The sequence below is a fragment of the Euprymna scolopes genome, chromosome 7, assembly GCF_053919585.1.
Source record: "Euprymna scolopes isolate OS-2025 chromosome 7, ASM5391958v1, whole genome shotgun sequence".
NCBI classification, from domain to species: Eukaryota; Metazoa; Mollusca; class Cephalopoda; order Sepiida; family Sepiolidae; genus Euprymna; species Euprymna scolopes.
Genome location: NC_136488.1, coordinates 6465826 through 6473568, shown reverse-complemented (window position 1 = coordinate 6473568; position 7743 = coordinate 6465826). Strand labels below are relative to the sequence as shown.

The window sequence follows — 7743 nt, the reverse complement described above, 5'->3', positions numbered from 1 at the left end:
AAAAGTATTAGTTACGCATTAGTAAGTTAAAGTGTTAATACAGATAAAATGTATACAGTTTAACGTCTTGTCCAGGGATATATATATATATATATATATATATATATATATATATAGAAATCTATATACATACAAGACTGTGAAAAAAAAAATTATTCAGTCGAATCCCCCGATAAGTTTTGAGAAGAACGCTGTAACTTTATTCTTGTTGCGGGTTTCATGAATACATCAGCGATATTTTGTTCTGATGATATGTAATTGAAAATAATGGATTCCTTTTACACCTCTTTAGGGTATTTTTAAGGTAGAGTGCTTCCTGGGGCGTGTGTGTGATTGCAATAAATTCTGCTTCACACGTAGAGAGAGATATAATCTGTTGCTTTTTAGATTTCCATGAAATAATAAGCCCATTTTCTGAGAGTGTGAAACAATATCCAGATATACTCTTGCGATCTTCGTCGTTTCCCCAGTCAGAATCCAAAAAACCTTCTAATTTTGGGGGATTTCTTGATTTTCTAAATGCTAACTTCTTTTCTATATTTCCTTTTAAATAACGCAGGACTTGTTTAGCTCTGTTTAAATCCTTCATTTTCGGTCGTGTTAATTTTTGTGACAGTTTTGTTACTGTATAGCATATGTCGGGCCTGGTTGCAGTCATTAAATATATAAGACTACCTATAATTTGGCGATATTGCGTGTCATTTATTATTTCAGATTCTGTGTGTATATTTTATTAATATCATTTTTGACCGGTGTAGAGCGTTTCTTGCACTCTCCCATTCCAAATTTTAATAGTATTTTGTCGATGTATCTCGATTGAGTCATCGTAACATTTGCTTTGAGCAAATCTATTCCCAGAAACCAGGATATTTTGCCAAGATCGGTCATTTTGAATCTTTTACTTAATTTGTTCTTAACATCGGTTAACATTATGCCACAATTTGATGCGATTAAAATATCATCGACCCACAAAACCAAAATCAATAGTTTATCGTCTTTGTGTTGGGTATATAAACACGGATCTACAGCGCATTGTCTAACTTGTTGTTTTATAATATAATCATGAAATACTGTATTCCAACACTGAGCACTTTGCTTTAGACCATATAATGACTTGTTAAGTCGCCACACGCTATTTTCATTTTTCATTATAAATCACTCTGGAAGGGTAATATAAATTTCACAGTCTATTGGGGTATTCAAATAAGTATTTTTACGTCCATTTGGTGGATTTTTAGGTCATATTATGATTCGATTTGCAGTAAAATTCTGATTGTCGTTAGGTTTGTGGTCGGTGAAAACGTAGAAGAATATTCTATACCGTAAATCTGAGAGTACCCTTTAGCAACAAATCTAGCTTTGTACTGTTCTACGCCTGATGTTGTAGTCTTTTTTGTAAAGACCCATCTTGTAGAAATAACATGTTTATCTTTTGGGAGAGGCACTACCATATAGGTATCATTTTCGGTTAAGGCATCTATTTCTTTTTTCATGGCAATTTTCCATTCATCACAAAGTTCTGAATTAATTGCTTCGTTAGAGCTTTTTGGCGCATTTTCCATTGAATAGCAATAGTCGATTTGATAATCTTTTATATTGTCGACCACAAAAAAATCGGGTCGCCTTCTATTTTTGGGGGGATATCTTTCGACTTTATCATCATCATGGACACTCTTGTCTCCGTCATTTTTATTGTCTTCGTTTGTTTTAATTATTTGAGGCAATATAATTTCATCTTCTTCATATGACTGGTTTTCGTCTGTAAAATTAAACATGTCTGTGAATTTTACACATCGGATTCTTTTTATTTTATTTTTTTCTGGAAAAAATACTAAATTGGCTGGACTGTTTTTATCGTATTCAAGAAATATACCTCTGTCGGCTTTAATATTCAATTTATTCTTTTTATCTATATATGCGAAGCAAGTTGAATCAAATATATGCATTCTGCTTTAATTTGGTTTTTTACCAAAGAAAGATTCATATGGAGTTTTAGATAGTGTTTTGTTAAAACACCTGTTGCGTATATGGGCTGCCGCCATAAGTGCGTACGTCCAAAGGTTTTTAGGGAGTTTGGATTCAATGAGTAGGCATTTTGCCATTTCAAAAAGTGTCCGCCACGCACGTTCAGCAGTCCCGTTTTGGTGTGGCGATATAGGAGCTGATGTTTCATGCCTGATATGATGGTTAATTAGTAAAAGTTCAAAGTCTTTATTGGTGAATTCCGTACCGTTGTCAGAGCGAATACACTTGACTTCACCGTAGGGAGCCATGTCGGCTAGATATTTTTTAGTTGCTAGCAGGGTATCAGATTTGTTCTTTAAAAAGTAAACTATTATTAAACCTGAATGTTCATCTACGAAATTCAACACATATCTGTAATGTTCTCTGGCCATCGGTTCCACGGGACCGTTCAAGTCACAATGCGCCTTTGATAGGATTTTTTGGCCTTTTTTTCTGGTATCTTGCTTTGATAGTTTGTCATTTTCCCTTGCGTACAGACGTCGCAGTTGAAGGTTTTTGATGTTTGCATTTTCATTCCATTAACTACAGTCGGCAACTTTTTGATATCATGAATATTGCAGTGTCCAAGAATTTTATGCCATGTATGTAGATCATGGCAGGCGGTTTTCGATGGGACTACGCTATTTAAATAATATAGTTTTCCATTTTCTTTAATGTCGAATACAGTTCCATTCGGGTATACCAGTTTTGATTTATTGGGGCTAAAGTTTATATTTGCACCTTGTTTTTTGGCAGCTTGTACAGAAAATATATTTTGTTTAAATTTTAGGATTAGAAGAGCGTTTCATAGAATACAGAAACATAGTTCACCTTTATCGTTCTTTACCGAGATTTTCGCATTGCCTCTTTTCAAAACGATATCATTTACTCGACTCCCGTCAGCTAGTTCTACAAAATGATTTTGTGGCTTAAAGTTGGGATCAAAATTGATAAAATCAGATTCCTTTGTAATCACATATGCCGTTGCCCCACAATCGACAAGAAAATTATTATTGTTTGTTGAAGCATTAAACGTACACAAAAATAAAAATGTATGTTCTCTACATTTTTAATGGAGTCGCCATTTTGAGTCCTGTATCTACACTGGAAACTCTTGTGATTAGGTCGTCCACAATTATAGCAAATAATTTTTGTACTTTTCTTAGAAGAAAAATTGTTGTTTTTTGGTAAAGTTGCGGTTTTTATTCCTGGGATGGGTATGATTTAATTTTAGTGTTTTTATGTGTATATTTTTAAATTTCATGATATTTGTGGATTCGTTTTTTCTGTTATCATTTTTTTCAGTTTCTTCGTAATTTCTGAGTGCTACCTTGAATTGGCTAAAAGTCATGGGTTTTTCTTTCTGGGTTATCACAGTTGTAAATGGCTTGCAATCACTAAGGATCATAGAAATTCACAGACTGTCACTTATAACTTCACCAGACATTTTTAAAGAATTTGCAGTCGTTTCGGCTCTTATAATATAATCATTAATAATTTTGGCTTCCATTCGTTTTAGAGAGGTCAGTTCAGTGTAGCTATTTACAATGCCTTCCCACGGGACAGAGTTAGACACCAGGGTCGTTTTTTTAACGTGGAGAAAAGGTACAAAAATAAAAAAATTGTCTCAGTCGTGAAGGACTGCTCCTTCACCGAAAGCGAACAAGAAATGGAAGTGCAGCATCTGAAGAACAGATGGTATTTATTTGCTCCCCCACCGAGCAAATTAGGCACAAGGCCAATTTTTAATGTGAGGAGTGAAGGGCGGGGGAAGGGAAAAGGGGACCAGCTCCTGAGAGGTGGGAAATGGGAGCTGGTTAAAGGTCAGGCATGTGGGGTTGCCCCCACATCTGGTCTTTGCTAGTCATAGCTAGTCATAGCTTGCAGTATCTGTCGGAACAGATGGTATTTATTTGCTCCCCCACCGAGCAAATAAGGCACAAGGCCAATTTTTAATGTGAGGAGTGAAGGGAGGGGGAAGGGAAAAAGGGGACCAGAGAGGTGGGAAATGGGAGCTGGTTAATGGTCAGGCATGTGGGGTTTGATCAAAAGCAATATGTAGTAATATCAGTGCATATTAAGAGGAGAGGGACAGTTTAAGAGAAATCCTCCACCGAAACAACTATCCAGAGAGCATAACACCAGCTCCAAGAAATCTGGACCAGACACAAAAAGACACCACTCAGAAACTCGCCACAGTTTGTAGACGTCAGGACAATATTCAGGAGTGATTTTACTCTCTAGAAACAGCTTGTGAGAGTCAAGCCCCGACAGAAAAAATCATGACTAAGATGTGTGTATATTAAATCTGAAAAAGGTGAAACGTGTTGTCCACTGGAAATACGATTAGAAGAATATCGAAAAGCCATAGTTCGTGGAGAGACAGAAAAGTCAGGTATAGCTAACCATATCTGGAAGGAAAAAGGAAACCATCAACCATTATGGGACAAAGTAAAAATTATAGACAGAGGAACAGTGGGGAGTAAGACGACTGAAAAAAGCAGCACATGTGCTGGAGAATATTCTATACCAAGTAGACCTGGTATAGAATTTAATACGATATGGAAACCAGTAATTATAAACAATAGATAATATATACAATAAGTAAAATATTAATATATATATACATATATATATATATACATACATATATATATATATACATACATATATATATATATACATACATATATATATATATATATATATATATATATATATATATATATATATATATATATATATAGGCGCGTTCTAACAAAACTTTGTAAAACCGAATCGAGATTGACTTTACAAAAATTAACAAAACACTGTCATAAAATAAAAACTAAACAAAATAACAGTCGAAAGATACTGAATCTGAAAATATGACAAAAGTAGTCAAACCTGAAACGCACGTAACAAATAAAACAGCCACACACATCCGCATACTTCTAGAAATGAATTTTCAGAAAGAAAGATTCCGTCTCCTTGAAATTTATGTGGAAATTTACTTTGGATTAAAGACTGTCCATATCTTTCAACAAAATATTTGGCATGTGGGAAAAAGTTGCAGAAATAAAATTTAAAATACAAAACGTGTGCGTTTAACGGAAATTGAAAACGGAGGCTTATGCGAATATGTCACGATAACAAATTCTGAAGAAAATTGGACTCAGGGTCAGATATTTCGATAGTAAATTTAAAGATATGATAAAAATTTAATAAATCCACAATGTTGAGATCACACAAAACAGTAAAGGGCCTTAAGTGTACACAAATTAACTTCGAACGAAAATTTTTAACCAGCGTGACATTATTCTGAAAAACAACAAAGTTAAAAATCTATATATTAAGAAATGCCACGAGCCTACGGGGATTGGATTAGATGCATGAATTTAAATTATTGGAGCTGCAACTAAATTTTTGCAAATAAAATAATGAAAAGTACAACAGACTCCCAAGTCTTGAAAGACATTAAAAATAAACTTTCTTTGTTCTAGGTCACGAAAGGTCAATCAGAAAGCGCAAACAAACTGACACTCTTGTAAACCGAACAGAAGTAGCTTTCCTCTAACGAGAACAACGCCTGACCACAAAACAAGAAACAAAAAGCAGGCATGCTATTCAATCGCTTTCCCCAAATTGATGACACCCTCGCTAACCGATTCAATTGTAAATGACTATTCGACTACAGGTGATTTTACACCGGATACGAAACGTTAAGTGTTGTGAAGTAGAAAAAAAAGAAATTTTAAAAAAATATATGACACAGCTGTTCCTTCCAAAAGGTCGAGCTCTTCAACGTCCAAAAAGAATTCGCCGTCACTTCTTCCAACCGTCGTTTCACTCTCTGCGCTCTTCACCCCTGCTTAAAAAAAAAAAAGAAAAAAAAAGGTACCGTTTATATGCTGCCCATTTCTCCACTTATGCAAATTGACTATCAACCAGAGCCATCTAGTTTTCCATTTCTCCAAACAGCCAATTTGCAAAGGGGGACAACTCAAACCACACTGAGCCATCTAGTTTTCCATTTCTCTAAACAGCCAATTTGCAAAGGGGGACAACTCAAACCACATTAAGCTACACCGCAACAGGTACCAGTCACGACTCTAATTTTCGCAGTGTTCGAACATTATTTACTGACAGACAATGCCACTCAAGGATATTACGTGCAGCAAATTAATAGTAACCCAAACGGTTTTTCTTATAATATGGAAGAACTGCTGAGAGTTTTATCCGGTGTCTCTTCAACATAGAGAGTTCATCAAGTTAGAAACACTAGTGTAGTGGAAACTCCCTGAAGCGAAATCATCCTTGTCTGATGGATTATTACAAGTCGGGTCCCTTAATTACTTGTGACAGAGCCTACCTACGTAAGTAATCAATTGTTTTATTTTCTCACGAATAATACGTGAGAAAATGGCAATAAAACGATTTTCTTGCAAATCAAAAAAAAATTCGCCTTTAACTATTAATTCCTCCAAGAAGTATTGAAATCTTCTACGACATCGAAATTAAACGAAATGCTGATACACTTTTGAGAGTAATCAGCTTGGTAGAGAGTGTTGTTTCGGACTATCTGTGTTAACTACGAATGAACAGATCTATATACAACAAGGCCGATAGCCATTAGCCGCGTGATCTCGTGTAATGAATGAATGCGTTGATGTAGGATTGACATGAAATTCTTAAAGATAAACTAAAATGACCGAAAAATGGGCTGAAATGACTTAAATAAATAAAAAGTAAATGACTTAGAATGACTTTAATGAATTAAGGATGAATTAAATGACCTTAAGAATGACTTGAATAGTTAAAGATAACTGGAATCCTTCAAAAACAACTTGAATGATATGGAGAATGACTTGAATGGCTTTGAGACTGACTGGTTATAAAGTGGGTGATCATTTTACATTAAATTAATACAGAAAAGTGACTCCCCACTTTATATCACAATCAGTACAGCATGTAGTAAGAACAGATACTACACTTTGATCTTGGCCAAAAGGCCAAGAAAAGGGTATTTATTTGCTCCCCCACCGAGCAAATTAGGCACAAGGCCGATTTTTAATGTGAGGAGTGAAGGGGAATGGGAACCAACTCCCCGGGGAGTAGGGGAGTTGGATAGTGACAATTGGTATGAAGGGTTGCCCCTACATTGACCAAGGTCTTATATGTGAGGTTGCCCACACATATGGTCTTTGCTTGCAGTATCTGCCGGAACAGATGGTATTTATTTGCTCCCCCACCGAGCAAATTAGGCACAAGGCCGATTTTTAATATGAGGAGTGAAGGGGAAATGGGGACCAGCTCCCCGGGGAGTAGGGGAGCTGGATAGTGACAATTGGTATGAAGGGTTGCCCCTACATTGACCAAGGTCTTATATGTGGGGTCGCCCCCACATATGGTATTTGCTTGCAGTATCTGCCGGAACAGATGGTATTTATTTGCTCCCCCACTGAGCAAATTAGGCACAAGGCCGTTTTTAATGTGAGGTAAAAACCAGCTCCCCTAAAAGTAGGCAAAAAGGGGGCACTCTGGTTACCAAAAATAATAATTGTCCCAGTATAGAGGGTTTCCCCTCCATTGACTGGTACAAATTATCTTAAGTGCAGCATCTGCCGGAACAGATACTACACTTTGATTTTGGACAAAAGGCTAACAAAAGATTAAAAAGTTAAGAACAGCATCTATTAATAACAGACCTTTGATCTTAACCAAAAAGGCCAAGCACAAAAGTGTTACGGACAGACCGAC

The 7743-nt window shown here is 35.9% G+C and overlaps 1 pseudogene; it reads right to left on the bottom strand.

Moving 5' to 3' along the window:
* Positions 1-6881: 6881 nt before the first annotated feature.
* LOC145280490 (U2 spliceosomal RNA) lies at positions 6882-7008 on the bottom strand (annotated as a pseudogene).
* Between the last annotated feature and the right edge of the window lie 735 nt (positions 7009-7743).